This window comes from Manacus candei, unplaced genomic scaffold (assembly GCF_025592945.1).
Source record: "Manacus candei isolate 608988 ecotype Guabito, Panama unplaced genomic scaffold, ASM2559294v1 h1tg000029l, whole genome shotgun sequence".
Classification (NCBI taxonomy): Eukaryota; Metazoa; Chordata; class Aves; order Passeriformes; family Pipridae; genus Manacus; species Manacus candei.
This window is the reverse complement of record NW_026138077.1, coordinates 2,311,836-2,330,072: the sequence shown is the minus strand read 5'-3', so window position 1 is coordinate 2,330,072 and position 18,237 is coordinate 2,311,836. Positions and strand designations below refer to the sequence as shown.

At 49.9% G+C, this 18,237-nt stretch overlaps 1 protein-coding gene across 33 annotated transcripts in view; it reads left to right on the top strand.

Moving 5' to 3' along the window:
• Window positions 1-18,237, top strand: part of LOC127472609 (uncharacterized) — a 177,550-nt gene that overhangs the window by 139,256 nt on the left and 20,057 nt on the right. The gene's annotated exons all lie outside the window — the stretch shown is intronic.

The window sequence follows — 18,237 nt, the reverse complement described above, 5'->3', positions numbered from 1 at the left end:
TAAGGATACATATTTTAAAATACATATAGGTTTAAAGGAAACGTTTAAAAGGCAACAAATTGAGTCTGAAAGTTTTTAAACTTATATATTGTGAAAGAATACCTTTAACCTTTTATTTGGCAGAGCCTATTAAATTTGGGACTAATTTTATTCCTCCACCTTTAGCGAGAGCAGATCACTGGCCAAAGTCAAACATTTCAGCCTGGAGTGGGTTTTTGGTGGGTTTTTTTTCAAGAAAGAGTGGTATGGAAACATTAATTCTTATCTCCTGCTCTTGTTTGGTTCCATATAAGGCTGGAACAGAGATGGACTCCCTGGAATCAAATAGTCAAATTCTCTTTTCAAATAGGGATTTATGATGTTTGCTCTTGGTTTTGTCCTGTTCACAAGACCAGCCCCATAAAGAAATAGCTGGAATGTTTCAGGAAAGTGCTGAGCCCTTGGAGCGATGCAACAGCTTGTTCTAGAAACGGTGCTTGTCTTGGTGCTGGCAGAGACTGAACGTCGACCTCGCAGTGGGATCCAGAGTGACCCTCCCCAGCCTCGAGCCTCAAAGCAAGCAGGGTGTCATGTCCCCCCTCCAAATCTGTCAGGCTGAAGCTCAAAGGCAGGGTGTTCCCAAATAACAGATGTGCCTGGCAGAAGGGAGCTAAAGCTCCTCACTGGGGGTCAGTCGGTGGGTGCTGAACAGGGGTGGTGGGAATGGGAGCGGCTGCCAAGCACTGACAAGCAGCCTATTTTTATTTTATTTTAATTTTTAAAATTTTTATTTTCACTCAAAGTGGTTGAGAGAGAGCTGCTGGAGGATAAAATACGTACAATGGAGGTACGTTATGTCAGCAGAAGCATCCAAAACAAGGGCTTTTCCAGGTGATTCTGGATGCCAGGCAGAGAGCCCAGGTGGGCTGCCCCACCCCTGGAAGGGTTCAAGGCCAGGCTGGACAGGATCTAGATTAACCTGGTCTAGTGGTAGGTGTCCCTGCCCGTGGCAGGGGCTGGGAGTGAGATGGTGCTTAAGGTCCCTTCCAACACAGGCCATTCTGTGATTCAGCAGCACCAGCATCCCAGTAAAGCAGCAGCTCACAACTGTGGGTGCTGTTACCTGTATGAAGAATTACATCCGCCAAATGGGGTCTAGTGGTTCCAGTTTGCCACCACCAGTGGTAACCAGTATGGTCTGGTCATATTGGTTCAATAGCAGCTGGGATCTTTGTTGCCTTTACTTCAGAAACACCTTTGAAAACCAGAATTTTCTGTGTGGCAATGGAGGAGCACAGGGAAACATTTTCGTTTGACTGAAAAAAACCCAGAAGAACAAACCATGGGAAAGTTCCAGGCACCCTCAGAACCATAGTGAAAACAGCCAAGATAGAGGATTCCAGGTAAATAATGTAACAGTACTAGTAAAGTGTGCACATGTGTTGAGTGCCTATCGCAGCTCGATTAAGAACATATTTAACTTGGAAGTTAGATTAATTTCTTGTTGTGGTGTTAGCATTTGTTCCTTTTTTTCTTTGCCTTAATATGGTTTTAATATTGAAATGACTTTTACCAGTGCTCCAATAATTAATGAGGCTGTAAGAGCTGTTCAATTCCCATCTGACTGCCTTTATGGCTGTAATAACCGAGCTGAGAGGTTTTCCTTTCCAAAAAGGGGCTTTGTCACTGGCACACAGTTGGGGAGCAGCCAGCCAGGATGCTCAGGGCGTTTTGGGGTGGGATTACCTTTTTCCCCTTTCGCTCACGATCCTTTTCAATCCTTCCTTTAGCAGTTCCCTCCATGTTTGTGTTGGTGACCCCCGGAAAAGCGCTCCCTGTCCATCCTGGCAGCGACAGGGAACCCAGGCAGGTCCCTTCTGTGGCTGCTGTGACATTCTGGGGGTGAGTGACACCTGGGGAGAGGGGGTCACATCTGCAGGAACAGACTACTTTGCAGCCCCAGACACCGACAAACCCTCTGATAATTAGTAAAAGACTGAATCACATCACACTGGTAATTTGTAGAGGCAGCTGGGATTAAGTTTAGCAAGATTTTCTCCCTGGTGTATTAATAACCAGACGTGATTAATGCTATGAGTCAGAAGGGTTTTGAGGAATTCTCTTTCTACCCACAAAAAAAAAAAAAAAAAAAAAAAAAAAAAAAAAAAAAAAAAAAAAAAAAGCCATGTGTGCTACATCCTTGCCTGGATGAAAAGGGGACCTTGGTGTCCTCCCATCCCCAGAATATGGGTCCCAGCTTGAGCCCCTCATAAGAAGTCTTCAGTGGAACTGGCAGAGAGTGGTGAAGCTTTGCAGTTCTTTGCTGATGTGCTTCAGCTGGGCCGTTTCTACCCCTGATTTAAGCAGCTCTGTGGATTTCCCCCATGTGATTCACACAAGCTCAGGGGGGCTGGCTCCGGGTTCCTGTGCATGGGGACACCCAGGAGCATCCCACCTTGGCTCCATCCTTGAGCACCATCTGCTGGCTTTTCCTCCAGGGACCCCTTGGGCAGCCACCAAACCCAAATTCATCTTTTTCCCCTCAAGTAAAAACTGCCTCTGCAAGGTGGGGCTGCTGCTCACTCTGAAATCAGGGAGTACCACCAAAACCAAGGGGTGCTCTGTTACTTTTCCATCCCCGGCTGAGCATCCGCACAGTGGATTGGAGATGTGGGGTCCAGCTGGGGCCTTCACACCCCTATTTCTCTGCTTGCAAATCAGTGCAAAGAGCTGCACTGCAGGAACAAGGGCAGGGCTGCAAATTGCATTTTAATTTCGCTCGCAATAGATGGTTTTCATTAGTTTCAAACTATTTGTTGTTGCTTTTATCCAATTGCTTCCCACACCACCAGCACCCCTGTTAGGAAGTGGTCCAGGAAATATTTTCCTGAAGCTTTTCCTGGTTCTGCTTTTCTCCTTCTCTTTCTGTTTGTCTGTCTGCCTCTGTGCAAATATTTCTTGATGTATTTCTGTTGCATTTGATACCACTCCAGGCTTTGAAACAGCCAGGGAAAAGGGCAAGAACATCTCTGGATGGGCAGGTCAGAGTGGAAAGTAAGGAAAGATAAGAGCTCTGCCTTTTCCATCCAGCAGCACTGGCCAAGATGTTAAAATACCTCTGCAAAACCTCCTTCCCATCCCTGGAAGTGTCCAAGGCCAGGTTGGATGGGGCTTGGAGAGACCTGGGCTAGTGGCAGGTGTCCCTGCCATGGCAGGGGGATGGAAAAAGATGGGCTTTCAGTTCCCTTCCAACCCAAACCATTTTACAATTTTATGGTTCTATGGGATTTCTTTTCCCCTCTTAAAAATGTCAGCAACAAAAGCAAGCCTGCCCCAGGATGTGTGTATATACAGTCTGAGTGTATATATACAGTCTTAATCCACGGCCTGTAGGAGAGATCATAATTCAAAAGGTGAAACTTGGAGCCCTGACCAACTGCATCTGCAAAAAGCCCTTCTGCCTGAAGGGATTTTCAGTTCCTGTGATTACAGGGAACAAACTACTGTCAAATATGTAAATAATGTGGATATTTCCCCCTCTCGCACAACGTGCATCTCCTAGGTCAGTAAACTGGGATGTGAACCGTGATGTTCTGCTTCTGTGAAAGACAACTACGCTCTTCTCCAGAAGAAAAGATAATCCAGGGAGCACGAGACGTGTTTTGGCCAACACAGACCTTGCCAGCCATTGTTTTGGATTGCTCCTGTTTTCTTGTTGTGGAGTTTTCCAGGTCAAGCCTTGCACAAGAGGATCAAAAAAAATCTTTCAAATGGCCTCCAAGTCCTGTGGCAACTTGGAAGTCCTGTGCTGCATAAAAGCTGTTTGAAATGGGCTGAATTTCAACAGTTCAATGAAATTTCCAACTTTTGTGATGGAAAAGCCTGTTACTAATTACGGGGAGAGAGGTGAGGTGGCTTGAAAAGAGCTGGAGTCAGGGAGAAGCCAGAAATACTCACTGCCCACGCGGACAGGATGATGTAACGGCAGACGAGCCGAAGAGGAATTATAGGGAATTATTTGTTCTCAAAAAGGAATTATAGGGAATTATTTATACCCATGAATGAGTGCTGTGTTAGTCAGGAAGATATGGAGGGGAAAAAAAGACCTGAGAATTTGCTGCAGCCTCTTCATTGGAAACCTGTGGTCATTGTGCACCAGTGGCAAAGAGCAAAAAATCATGTGTTATGATTAAAGTGGAGAGGAGAGCCCTGGAAATGTAGACTTCTCTATTGATGTGCCATATATCCCATGCCACAGGGGTATGTTCTTGTTAGGGTTCCCTATTAAAGAAATAAGAAAAATATATTTTATCTTGCCCATGTGGGTTTTTATGTGATAAATAGAGTTTGCCGTGAGATCTTTTGCTTGTGGGTAGGGTGAGAAGGAGCCCAGAGAGCAGCAATGCTGGACACTGAAATACCCTGTGGGCATCCTGCCAGGTGATCTGTCCAAAATGTTGCTGCTTTTTAATCTTTGGAGCAAAGTTGAATAGGCTTAATTCAGCTGTGAAAACTGGGCCACTCTCCTGATTTGACAGAGCTCTGAATTAAAGGGGGGGGGAACCCTGCATTCTGCTCAAGGTGAGCACATGGATTTGAGGAGTTGAATCCCTTCTCCATCTCTTTCCATAGGAGCACAGAATGGTTTGGGTTGGAAGGGACCTTAAAGCTCATTTCATTCCAACCCCTTCCCATGGACAGGGACACCTTCCACTGTCCCAGGTTGCTCCAAGCCTTGTCCAACCTGGCCTTGGACATTTCCAGGGATGGGGCAGCCACAGCTTCTCTGGGCAACCTGTGCCAGGGCCTCCCCATCTTCCCCCTCACAGGGAAGAATTCTTTCCCAATATCCCATCTAACCCCACCCTTTGTCAGTTTAAAGCCATTCCCCCTTGTCCTGTCCCTCCATCCCTTGTTCCCAAGTCCCTCTGCAGCTCTCTTGGAGACCCTTTAGGCACTGGAAGGTGCTCTGAGGTCTCCCTGGAGCCATGGGAGTCCCACTGGGTGGGCACAGGGGTCTGTGCTATGTAATGCTGCTCTCTCCTTTATAAACATCCTGTCAGTTGATGGGGAGCTGATATAAACAGCATCTCCACATTGTGGCTGTTTTGTTTGGAGTTAGTACTAAAAAAAAATCCCAGGAAATAGCATGTATGTGGCCAGTATGTATTTATTCCTCAGGGGCTTCTCCGTGATTTACACTGAGCATATGGAACAACTTGTGCTTGAGGTGTTTGTTTGTCTGAAGCGCCTGGAGACCCCGAGTTTCTAACAACGAGGTAAAACTGTTTGTTTCCATCGTGCTGTTCACTGTGTTGGGTACAGCTGACGAGGCATCATATGGGAGCTGCTGGATTTTCCCCCTGTAAATGGCTGGAGCTCCTTTGGAAGCCAAGGGTTTTGCCCAAATCCATCTAGAAACACAGCTGAACTTGGCCTAGGCAATTTTTAGAGCAATGGATTTTTCTGCAGGAGAGCTCTATTGGAGAGTTTTTCTTTAAGCAAACATCAGTTCCTTGGCACCGCCAGGTTATTCCCACACAGTCAAATACAAACCAGTAAGAAAGTGAGAGACCCTAATTTGGTATTGAAGTGATTTTCAAGTGTGAGGAAAAAAACCCAACTTCATCTGCTAAAGCTGCTCACGTGACTGGATGCAAGCTCCTGCTTACAACTGGGGTAAAAGGGGTAAAAAAAGGCACTAGCAAATTATTTTCCTGGGGAATATGATGTTGTTTTGCTGAAGTTTTTAAGTTTCGTGAGTTTGTTGTTTGGTTGGTTTTGGTTTGGTTTTGTTTGGGTTTTTTTCTGAGGAAGCCAGCCTGGTTTTACAGAGCCAAAGGAGAAGCTGAGTCTTTCTTTGTCCTGTAGCTCAGCTTTGGGGAGCAAACATTGGCTGTGGAGGCTCAGGAGGTTGTTATCCTCCCTGCTGCTGCTGGAAGCATCTCGCAGTTAATGGGAAACCTCTGCGAAAATGAACCTTTCCCCACCTTTAGGCATCTCTTTGGGCAACCAGCACCTGCAGCTCTCGTGGTGCCGGGATCCTGCTGCAGCCCCTCAGGCTGGGGATGTCCCTGGATGTGAAAGATCAACCTGTGCTGGGGTAGGAAGAGGTGGGGATGGCTTTGCCTGGTGACTGTTGCTGTTTATCACCCTTTCCAACCACTCATGGCAGAAATGAGTGGAAAAACAGCCTTCAGCTCTCCATATAAAACCCAGAGCCAGTGGGCTTGCCAGCCTTACAAATGTGTCCTCTGTCAAATGTCTCATTCATTCATCCTGCAGTGGGAACACGTGAAAATCACTTCATTTCCCCAAGGCGGAACAACAGTGTGCTTGTCCCTAAAAAATTCCTGTGCTACCGAGTAGCAAGTCACCTGTCAGCTCCAAGCAAGCTGGAACAGGGATGGTCTTTATGGGTCTGAGTGTCTGTGGGAGTAAAACTTGGGAGGAGTGAGCCTGAGCGCCAGCAAAGCCTGACTGGACATGTTCTAGCTCCCTGAGGTCCATATGCTGACCCCTTCCCCTGGGCTGGCACATCACTGCTCCTAGAGAGGAGGTACACGGACAGGATGAGTTCACAGTGGATGATGGTCTGTCCCAACTCCTTGCTCCCAAACCAGCTGTGAACAGGCCCTCTGCACTGTCACCCCAAGGGTGTTCCTTTCATCTGAACCTGCCCTGCAAAGCTCAGACACCAGAGCTTTTGAGTGCATCGAGCCTGATCAGCTTTCACAAGGGGTTGTTTTATCCTCCTATGAGCAAGTCCAGGTGCAGCATGTCTCATCCAACCCCCTCCAAATAAACGTGACTTTCGCCATCCTGTCCCTCTGACAAACTGCTGCTGCCCAGTCAGGCAGCCACGTGCCAGGACGAGGTCCTGTATCCAAGATAACTGATGCTCCAGCTCAAAGCCCAGTTTTACCTCCATGGGCTGCACCAGTGTGCATCAGCACTTGTGGGGCTCAGCCTGCCCACCAGCCAGCTCCTCTTCCTCTTCAGGGCTGGGTCCCAAACCTTGGATTGTCTTGCTTTACTCTGTGTGTGGTTTTCCCTGTTTTATCTAACACTTAGGGGTCTCTGGTCCTCCAAGCAGAGAGGAGACGGATGCCAAGCAGCCCTTTAGCACCATCCACCAACACCAGCATTTCTTTCACTGGTTTCCTCTCCCAGGTCACAGTTAATCTGGGTTAGGCTTCCTCCCTGCCTTCAGAGCAATCTAATTCTTTGGGAGATTTGTTTTTTGTCCTCTGGCACAGCAGCTTTGATTCCTCAATGCATCAGACTTACTGTTCTTGAAGTAGAAGGACCTAAGTCCAGCCCAGCCACGGGTGACACATGTTTTTGTTTTGTGGGTTCTCATGCCAGCAGCATCTCACATGGAGGATGTGTCTTCTCTTGACACCCGCTGTCAGCACAGGAACAGCTTTGGCAGGGAGGTGGTGACAGGCACCACGGGGAGATGGACCTTGCCAGCTTTTGTTTCATTTCCAAGGAAAATGTAGAGGTATGAGCAACGAGGAGAGGTGTTTGGTGAGTTACTGCTTTGGTCAGGAAAGTGAAATGCTGGGAGGTTGCCAGCTTGTCCTTAGTTTAGAATCATAGAATGGCCTGGGTTGGAAGGCAGCCCATCCAGTTCCGCCTCCTGCCATGGTAGGGACACCTTCCACTAGACCAGGTTGCTCCAAGCCTCCTCCAACCTGACCTTGAACACTTCCAGGGATGTGGAAGTGCCTGGCTTTGAGGAAGCCTCATGGCAAGGCCACCTTTGCTACGTATTTAAGACGCTTATTTTGGGTGCCTATCCGAAACCGTCCTTGCTGTGCTGGGTTCAAGGTAAGTTTACCACCAGCCAGCCAGAAAATTATTTTGCTATATATTGGGTGAATGTGGTCCTTTTTTGACTCTTAGGGAAGGTTTATCTGCCTTAATGCACCATGGAAAAGGCTGTATCCTTCAAAGACACAGCCCAGGCTGCAACATTGAGGGCCTAGGCAGTCCATCAGCTTTTCCAAATTTCCCCTTCCCCCCCAGTTTTGGTCCACACCCTAGAAGGTGAGCTCTGACAGGGAATTCACATGATGCCCAGACCAAGGAGGAGGCCTTGCTCCGTGGCAGCTCATGGTCCAGTCTTTGGGCCGTGGTGAAACCAGGTGCCACAACAGCCTTGCAAAGCTCCCGAGCCTGGCACTTAACGGGCATGAAAATACCAGCTGGTGCCCCCAGCTCAAGGGGCAGAGCAACCCGCTGCGGAGTGACACCGAAGGATTTGTGTGGCTGCAAAGGATGAATTCAGTCACATGACCTGCCCCTCTGCACTGCAGGGGGAGGCTTTGGTGGAGCAGGAACGTGCAGTGATGCACAGAGTACAACGTGTACGTGGCTCTTGCTGACAGCAGCGTGTTCTCACTGGTCTCTGCACTGATCTGCATCCCTGAGCGGGGCTGCCACTGACATCCTCCTCTCTGGGCCACAGAGGAGCACAGGCCTCCTCAGAAAACATCTGCTCATCGAGTTTTGCCAGCTCTGTGCTCTGCAAGCCCCTAGATCAAATTAGATGCTCGTGGGCTGAAGGAAAAGCCGTTGTATGGGAACTAACTCCCTGCTGAGACCTGCATCTCAGAGCAGGCAGCAGGGATGTCTGCAGGGCTGGTCTGGCTCATGCCTGAGCAGTGGGAGGACTGTTTATGGTGAGATGATGGAGTAACAAGATACCTGGCAGGGCAGTCATCCCAGCAGCTGGATAAATCCTCATGAGAGGCAACAAGCTCAGGGCTATGTCCAGCATCTCCCAAGGGTCTCCAACTCTTGTGATGTTTGGGATGTAGCCCCTGGAGCAGAATTCACAGCGATCAACTGCTCCTCTGTTTCAATTACACTTTCATCTCTTTCAGACACAATGAAATAATTCCAGAAATCACGCCCTACCTCCGCGGGGGGTGAGGCACTGAGCTCGGGGTGCTGGAGTGGGGGCTGGATTCCATGTGCTGTCCCCGAAGCCTGAGGTGCTCCCACAAATCCACGCCAAGGGCTCTGCAGGCGGGATGGACAGAGTGGGTCCCTGTGGGACTGAGCAGAGTCTGCCCAGGTACCCAGGAGTTTCCTCCTTTGCAAAGGGCTGGATTTGGTGTATTCTGACTCTTCCCTGTGAGGGTGGGGACACCCTGGCACAGGTTGCCCAGAGAAGCTGTGCCTGCCCCATCCCTGGAAGTGTCCAAGGCCAGGTTGGACGGGGCTTGGAGCAACCCGGGCTGGTGGAAGGTGTCCCTGCCCATGGCAGGGGGCGGAATGAGATGATCCTTATGGTCCACTCCAACCCAAACCACTCCAGTATTCCATGAGGATTCTGTGAGCTCTCCCTGCCTTTTGTTTTGCATTGTTTCCTCTCAAATTTAAATTCTCAAATTTAGATGGTTTGTTAAAGGAATCATTTTAAAATTATTCCAGGAAGAAAAAGGGAAGTGTAAAACATGGAAGAATCATTCCTATGTCCATCAAAGCATTAGAATTGGAAGCCTATGACCTCACCTCTGTCCTTGTTATTGTTTCCTGGAAAACTCTAAGATCCCACAGTTTCAAAGAGAGATCCACTGGAATGACCAGGTTTGCTCTGACAGAGAGCCAGGGGGTTTTAGATCACTTGTTCCTCTGCATCCTTACTCTTTAACCAGGTTTCCCCAGAACTATGCTGCAGGAGAAGGTTGGAATTACTAGAAATGGATCAAGTTCACATGTTGTCCCACTGTTTTCCCACTATTTTCCAATTCTTGGAATCACCCACCAATGTGCCCTAGGAACCCACTGTGAAACAGACCAATCAGAGGGACATCTGGAAGAGAGAAAACCAGATCCAGCAGCAGCCAAACCAATCCCATGGCTCTTTTTACCTGCTCTCCAGGTGCTGCTGCCAGAGCTCCCAGCAGCCGTACCCGTTCCCAAAGAGGCTGGGTGGTGCCGTGGAAGACACTCATGACATGCAGGAGGGTGAGGAGGCACTTCTGGACGTGCTCTTTGCTGTGAATTCGGATGCCAGAGTCCTGATTGTCTTCATGGTCCCTTCCAACCCAAACCAGCCTGTGATTCCATGAGGTGATCAGCACCTCTTCCAATTCTTAGTCTAATACATGTGGCCCTTTCAGATATGCTGGAATTTGGCTCCTTCTTCCAGAGCTGCACAGAGCAGCTTAACACCAGTCATTCCATCCTGCTTCCATAGCTTAACATTTATTTTTGCCTCAGCCAGACACAGATAAAGCTTTAACAAAAATAATAAAAAAAAAAAAAATAAAAAAATAAAAAAAAAAAAAAAAAAAGAAGCCAAGTATTTCTGCAGCCCAAGCTTTGCAGGAACAGAGATTCTGGTATCAACACCATGACAGTAAAGATAAGATCCAGCAGAATAAATGAATAAATTTTAAAAGCAAAGCAAAGGAAATTATACCAACAACTGGAGCTCCTCAGAACACAAGGATTCACTAAATCCCTGGCCAAAAATGCTCTAATTCTCCTGAAAGAATTCTCAGGTTCAAAATGCTATATTCTTTTACTCATCTTTCTTAGATTAAGACATATCATTGCAGAATATCCAGCTTACGTGCCACTGAATCAGAGCCAGCAGCAGAGGAGCAGAGCAATCACAGCATATCCTGACAGCTTTTGTTTAAAAAAGTTCACGTGAGGATGTAGTTTAATCCAAACCACTCCGAAGTCCAAACCAAACCCACCATTTTGTACTTCCTTACATTTTATACCTGTCCCATGTTTATAAGCAGCATTAGCCTCCAAAACACACCTAACAGAATTCTGTGCAGTTTTAATTCAAAACTAACACCCAATTCCTCGAAAAGGCTGCCCTCGGTGTTTCATGAAATAACAGCTCCCCCTACCTGGCTTTTTAGGCATCACCGTGCGAGCTGCAAAGTCTACTGGCCAGTCCTGCTCTAGCCCACCGGGAAGGGCATTTGTGCATTTGTAAGAACCATTTCCTTATATGATTGCTAGAAATGCAAAATAAAGAGGCACATTAAGGACAGTAGAAAAGTACCTCAGCTCACTGCCTGTGTGCCATAACTCCAAGATAAATTTCTTATTAAAATGCTTATATTTAGACATGCAATTCAACAAGTAACATCAGGAAAGCAATAGCACACAGAATTAGCTTCACCTTTCACCCTTCCCTCACCATGGAATTGCTTTAACATATAGAAGGGGAGAATAAACAATAAGTAGTGGCAAATAATTTACAAAAATACGACCATTATCCAGAGCAAAGACATGATTTCTATTCACTGCCCCATCACTTGTCTTTATAACAGTCTCAGGATCTGTATACACATTTTTATTAATCATCACTTAGAGCTCTCTGATCTCACTCACCTGTACCAAAGCTACTCAGGGAAGAGATGCCACGTACCTTTCACAGCCTCTTCCACAGGAAGCCCAAGGAAAGCTGCAAAATCATCTGCAACTATCGATGTCTGAGCCTGAGAAACCAGGGCAAGGGCTCATCTCCTGGTGCCATCTGAGGACACAGAAACACTGTGAGCAGAGACTCAACTCCACAGGTAGGAAATCTGAGGATATTTTCCCAATTTTGACGCCTTTGGAAAACCACTACCAGCCCCAAAGTGAGCACTTCCAAAGTTCCCCCTCCCTTTCCACAAGCCACTGACCCATTTCACTCAGCAGCCAGAGACAACAACTTGCTCTGCCAGGACAAAACCCCTCAGAGACCACATTGACTTCCAAATGCAGATCTTATGTACTCCCACCAGTACATAAACCACTTCAGGAAACCCTGTGTCTGATGGCATTCCCCACTTGCAATAGGCTTGTGTGTCAAACAGTTCAGAAGCGGGAAAAAAACTGAGGAAAACAATGAGTTAAACTACTAATGGCATCAAAAATCAGTTGTTTCTAAAGCTACAGAGAATTTGTTATGGCAAATAAGAAGGCTTCTTAGCAGTCTGTGCTGCCCTCTGGTAGCAAGAATTTGCATGTTACCATTTCACAGTCTCTAAAACGTTTGTCTCAAGTCACAGGTAACAGATAAACCTTCTTATGAGTGTCCCAAGGTTCTGAAATGCCAAGCCAAGTTCCCTAAATTACTGCTCAGAAGTCTGACAAAACTGGGTAACTAATGGTCTGTTTTGCTGTTACAGAACAAACCATGTGGTTTATGAAATTCCAGTATGTAGAATACACAATCACAGACACAACCCTACTACAAACAACTTAGTTTGTTATTACAAGGTTTTGTCATGAGGTTTTTATTTACACCCGATACCTAAAATCCTTTCAGGAAAACCTACACAAATTTGGCAACAGTTCTCATTTCTCATAATTAGTGTTTGAGCACACAGGAATCATTTCAGGCAATTCCCTGCTGCCCACACAAGGTCACTTTGGACCTCTGAGTGCTTCCAAGTCTGTCCCACTGACCAAACTGCACCACGTTCAGCATTTGCCTGTTGTGACCAAAAACCCTCCCAAATGTTCATCCAGAAGAATGTCTTCTCTGCAGTGGTCACAGCTGTAAACCCAGTACTTACAGATCTGATGGCAGGAGCGATTCTTTTCCAGAGATACCGCGTGTTATTCCTAAAAAAAATGAAGTTCGAAATACTTGTCAGTCACCAAATGCTTGCTGAAAGGAGACACCAAAAGGTGTGTTCACATCTGTCCTGAACAGTCTCAGTGCTTTGAAACAGTCCTTCCAGGCAGGAATATTTTACACTGCAGTGCAAAAGCAAAGCTACTCTTGAAGAAGTTGTTAATACTGTTAAATAGTTTTACTTGGTTTACCTGAGAGGCCTGCCTGGGATTGATGCTCTAAAATTTTTGCTTGTCTGAAAAAAACTTGCCTGAGAATAATGTTGTTAATACTTTTGCTTGCTTGAGAAACCTGCCTGAGAATCCTATAACCTTAAAGATAAGACACACAGTTTGCAGATGTAAAGGATGTATGTTTTTGTATTGCTTAAAAGGAGACATTAAACAGAAATTAGCCATCCAAGAACAAAGAAGAACCAATTTCAAGACTTGGAAATGGGACAACTGAAAGGGGGCTGTTAAACATTGTTTGTTAAATCATGTACAGTATGAATAAGTTTTTTTAAATTTTTCTACTAACGCTTAAGTAGAAATAGTTAATAAAGAATTAATGTAGAATTTTTTTAGGCTAAAGTTATGTATGTGACAAACAATGAGTATAACCTTACATTTGCTGTGTCCAGCTCTGGGCCCTCAGCTCAGGAAGGACATGGAGGAATTGGAGCAGGTCCAGAGAAGAGCAGCGAGGCTGGGGAAGGGACTGGAGCACAAGTGCTGTGAGGAGAGGCTGAGGGAGCTGGAAGGGCTCAGCCTGGAGAAGAGGAGGCTCAGGGGAGACCTCCTCACTCTCTGTGACTCCCTGGAGTTGTAGCCAGGTGGGGGTCGGGCTCTTCTCCCAGGAACCAGCAGTAGGACAAGAGGGTTCGGTCTTAAGCTGTGCTAGGGGAGGTTTAGGTTGGATATTAGGAAGAAATTTTTTCCTGAGAGAGTAATCAACCATTGGAATGGGCTGCCCAGGGAGGGGTGGAGTCACCGTCCCTGGAGGTTTTAAGGTGAGACTGGATGTGGCATCAGTGCCATGGGCTGGGAACCACGGCGGGGTTGGATCAAGGGTTGGACTTGATGATCTCAGAGGTCTTTTCCAACCCAGTTGATTCTATGGTTCTATAATTTTTGCTCAAATTGCTGAGAATTTTATAATTTCTAGATGAAGAGGACTGAACATAAATTTTGCGAACAGATAGAAAATATCTTCAAACTGGCAAGCAACCAATCAGCATTAAAGGCTGCAAAGCAAAAAGATACAGCACAATAAAGGATTCATTTATGGACTAAAACCCAAAAGCTAAAGTGTTTCAGCGACTGCAACTGTCAAAAAAGGATGCTGGATGGCAGCAAAGACTGTGAAATAGTTACAGCAGATTGTAGAGCGTGGGTGTCAATAGGGGCTGTCAGAGGAGCACAGACCCTGAGCAGGGAGCTGCAATCCTGCCCCAAGTGTGCAGGGCTCTGCTCCCTGCACAGACAGAGCAGAGAGAGATTCCAGGGCCATGGGGGGGGGTATTGGTGGCCAGCACCTCCTGGCTGATCCCGTTGGGCATCGCTCCCTCCTGGCAACAGCAAGAGCTGGGTGGGATGGCCCTGGCAGGAGGAGCTCCTCGGGTCCCCACCGATCCGGGCTCTGACCTTGTCTCTGTTCCTCTCTGTTCCAGCCCTTCAAGCCACGACAGAGGACAAGAACCAAGACCTCACACATGAAAACATTGACATTCTTGGAGCTCCTTACCCCAGGTTCCAGCAGCTCCAAGACCAGCTCTGCAGGGCATGGAGTACCTGGCCCTCTCTCTGAGGTTGTGTGTGCCTGTGCTGCTGTAGCTGTGTGGAGAGTTGATGCAGGCAGCTCTGTCTGTTGGAGCCTATGGGGAATACGTCTGTTCTCTGTAAGCCCTTCCTATTACCCCAGTGATGGAATATTAAACAAATATTGTCATACACAGAGTTTTTTTGGAGCCCGGTGTCCACAGGGCATCTGGGAAGAGGGGGAAAAGGGCCCTTGTGCTCCACAACACTTGCCCAAAGGTGCAGTGGGGAAGGGGAAAGTGCCCCAAAGGCCCTTGGCCTTGGGGGGTTCTGCTGGAGCCTCAACACTTGCGGCAGAGCGGATGGGCAGAGCCTGGAGCTGTGGGGCTCCCTGAGAAACTGGTCCTGGGAGGTGGCCACAAGCCCTGTGCCAGCCGGGAAGCAGCATCTGTGGCCTGCCCGTGTGTTGCTGTCTGGCTTGCTGAGGGCTGGGAGGTGCCTCCTGAGCCAGCTCCCGTGGAGCTCCTTCAGGGCTGCGCCGCTGCCGGGCCAGTTGTGGGGTCTGGGGGAGAGCCTGAGGGGACGGGGCGCTGGGAGGCCCTGAAGGGCTGAGGGGCTGCGGAGGCCCTGCCGGGACAAGGGAGTGGGAAGCAGCGAGGGGAATGCGTGAGGGGGTGGGTGGCAGGAGGCTGCGAGGGGACAGGCTGGGCAGAGGAGGCCCTGAGGGGACAGGCTGTGGGTAGGGCTGAGCAACTGGGGGGCAGAGGCCATAAGCAGCCCCCAGGCAGCCTCCCGGTTCCCTGCCAGCCGGCTGCTGTGGCGCTCGCCCGGGGCATCTCCCATGCCTGCGGCAGAAGGCCTAGAGGCACACAGCCAAGGGGGCCAGGGATTCTGAACTCAAAACGCAGGCCTTTCTGGAGTGGAAGGAAGAAGCAGCAGAAGCTGAAGCAAGGCCTCCTCTGACTCAGGTTGCAGGATGGAGGGAAGTCAGTGCTGTGCTGTCTGCTACAATGATGGCCCAGTTCACAAGCTCAGGTTTTGCTGCTAGAGGATCCTACCTTGGGCTTGCTGGAGCCCATTCCCTACCAATGCATGGTCCCCCATTGCTCTTGTATCAAGTGTTCTGCACCCGTGGCAACACGTGTGCCCTGTGTCCATGTGGGAGCAGCAACCGGCAAAAGACGTCTGCTGCCAGCACTTGTCTTGGCTGCTCCTTCAGGAGGCTGGCACCTTAATCAGAGACACGGAACACGTTTGCATCCCTGAGTTCTCCCTGTCCCCTTCACTTTCCCCAATGCCCTGGATATCAGCTGGGAGTCGCAGCCGGACATGCAGAACCTGGAGCTTTGAACATCAGACTGGGCAGCTTTTATTTTGCAGAATGCAAGAAAAAAAGTCCAAATAACACAAGGAAACTTGACAGGATGTCTAACCAATCTAATCTTCCTGCAAAACTCAGCAACTGAGGGGAGTTTTGTGCTGCAGCTCATCACTTGCCCGAAAAAAATCATTCCCACAAGGAGAATGTGTTTCTGCCTTCTGACAGCTGCCGAGCACGGCCACCAATTGCTCCAGCTGCCGCTCCCAACAGCCCCCTGCAAGAGCACAGACATCAGTGCCCATTGGCTTTGGCTGCCCTGGGGCAGAGAAGTGCCCCGGGCACACAGCTGTGTGGGGCAGGAGACGGGCACCAGCCCTACCAGGACTGGGGGCGGTGGCAGGTCTCCTTGGGCGAGGACTTGCCAGAGCTGCTGATTTTGGTGCAGCCCCAGGCAATGGGGTGGGAGCAGCATTGGTGCCCTCGCCCCCACGTTCCTTCTGTGTGTCACAGCCCCGTGTTCGGGAGGGCCACCAGCCGGCACTTCTCCCAAGGAGCCCGTGCCAGCTCGTGTGGAGGCCCCGTGGCCTTCCCGCTGCGGCTGCCTCGGCAGCCGAGGGGGCTCCTTCTGCTGCCGTGGGCAGGCACAGCAGGGGAGGGTTTGCTTAGTTTTTCAGCTGTGCCTAAAGTTCGTGTCCAGCTGTCTTAGATACTTTGGAGAAGGGACTCCTTCCCACCTGGGGCAGGTTGACTGGGCTGGGGGAGTCCCCAGGGCACGTGGCAGTGTGTCACAGGGCCCTTTGTGACACGTGATGACTTACTAGTGGTGGTGAGGTGGCCACGCCTCAGTGCTCCTCGGAGCATGCAACGGGACAGACGGAACAGAGTGGTGCTGTGCGGAGCCCCCGTGCAGCCAACTCCTTCCTTTCTGACCCGGAGCATTTTGGTGGATTTTCTGTGCTGCGAGCGTCCTCAAGGCCGGACCGCGGGACTTGGTGACACGGAGCTTCTGCGAGGTGTCCCCAATCCCTGCGGCAGCGGCCCTCGAGGCCGCACTTGCTAACCCCTAGCGTTTGCTAGGCTTTTCTTGTCTTTCAGGTGTCCTTGAGCCCAGACTGCAGGACTCGCTGACCCATACCGTTTGTTAGGCTTTTCCCTCTTTCAGGTGCCCTCAAGGCCAGACCGCAGGACTGGGGACCCGGAAATTTTCCGGAGTCTCCAATCCCTGTGGTAGGTGGCCTCGAGGGCAGCCTGCCGGACTTGGTGACCCGGAGATCTTCCGAGGTGTCTCTCTCTTGCAGGTGCCTTCAAGACCAGGCTGTGGGATGGCGGGAAGACGCCTGAGCCTGCTCAGGCCCTTTCGGAAGAAGAAGGAAGGCCCTGGAGCTGCCCCAACCCAGCACCCGGAGAAGATGGAGCAGTTGCATCCCCTGCAGGAAGGTGAGTGGCACAGCTGGGCCACAGGGCTGGTGGCTGCAGCCGGCTCTGCCTCATCCCACCCTGTCCCCTGTGGACATGGCCAGGGAAAGGGAGGGGGGAAGAGGGCCCGGGACTGCTCCCCCGGCAGCTCCATGCACTGGGCATGCCGGGGCTGGCCCTGCCTGTGGAGCGCAGGGCTGGGCCGTGTTCTCCGGCCTGTCCCGCAGCCCCTCAGCTCTGACCGCGCTCGCTCTTTGCCACATCCAGGACAGGACCAGACACGAGACCAGGACCGTGCCCGTGGACGCTTCCGCAGGGCAGCACAGGTACCTGCAGCCACGGCCTCCTGGGCTGGGCCTGCTGTCCCTGCTCAGCCTGGCACCGCTGTCGGAGCCCTCCAGGGCACATCCATCTCTTCCCTGCTCTCCGTTCTTCTGCAGGCCTTTCTCAAATTCTTGGGCATTCGGCGTAAAAGGACCACAGCCAGACCAACCGAGGTCATGGCACAGCCTGACCCCAGCCCGACTGAGCTCGAGGCAGACCCTGATGTCACCACTGCACTGACTGATGGCACAGGAAACTCTGATACCCCGACGATTGTTCACGCAACAAAGTCTGACCCTGCTTTGACTGATGCTACAACAGACACTGACAGCCCATCGATTCTTCACACAACAAAGTCTGACCCTGCTATGACTGATGCTACAACAGACACTGACAGCCCATCCATCGATGGCACTGCAATCTCTGACATCCCGTTGAGCGATGAACCCACAAACTCTGGCGCTGCACCGCCCGATCTCACTGCTGAGACCGACACTGCAATGACCGAGGGCACTGCAGACACTGACCTCGTGCCCAGGGAGAGTGTGAATTATGCTCCCACTCCAGATATTTTTGAGAATGGTGTCTCCAGTCCAGAGCAAGTAAGCAGCCTGTGCCCAAGGTTCAAGCCACTCCAGGGGCTTGTGGCCCCTCAAGCCAGCTCCCCTGGGCCCTCTCAGCCTTTGAGGCCAGCACAGTGTGGTGGGAAGGGAAGCACTTGTCAGGGAAGCTGGGCAAGTTGGCAGCTCTTCCCCCATGCCTCCTCCAGGTGCCAGCCTTCGTCAGGAACGTGCACCAGAGACTGACAGCCAGCGCAACTCCAGACGAGAAGCTGCTGGCAGAAT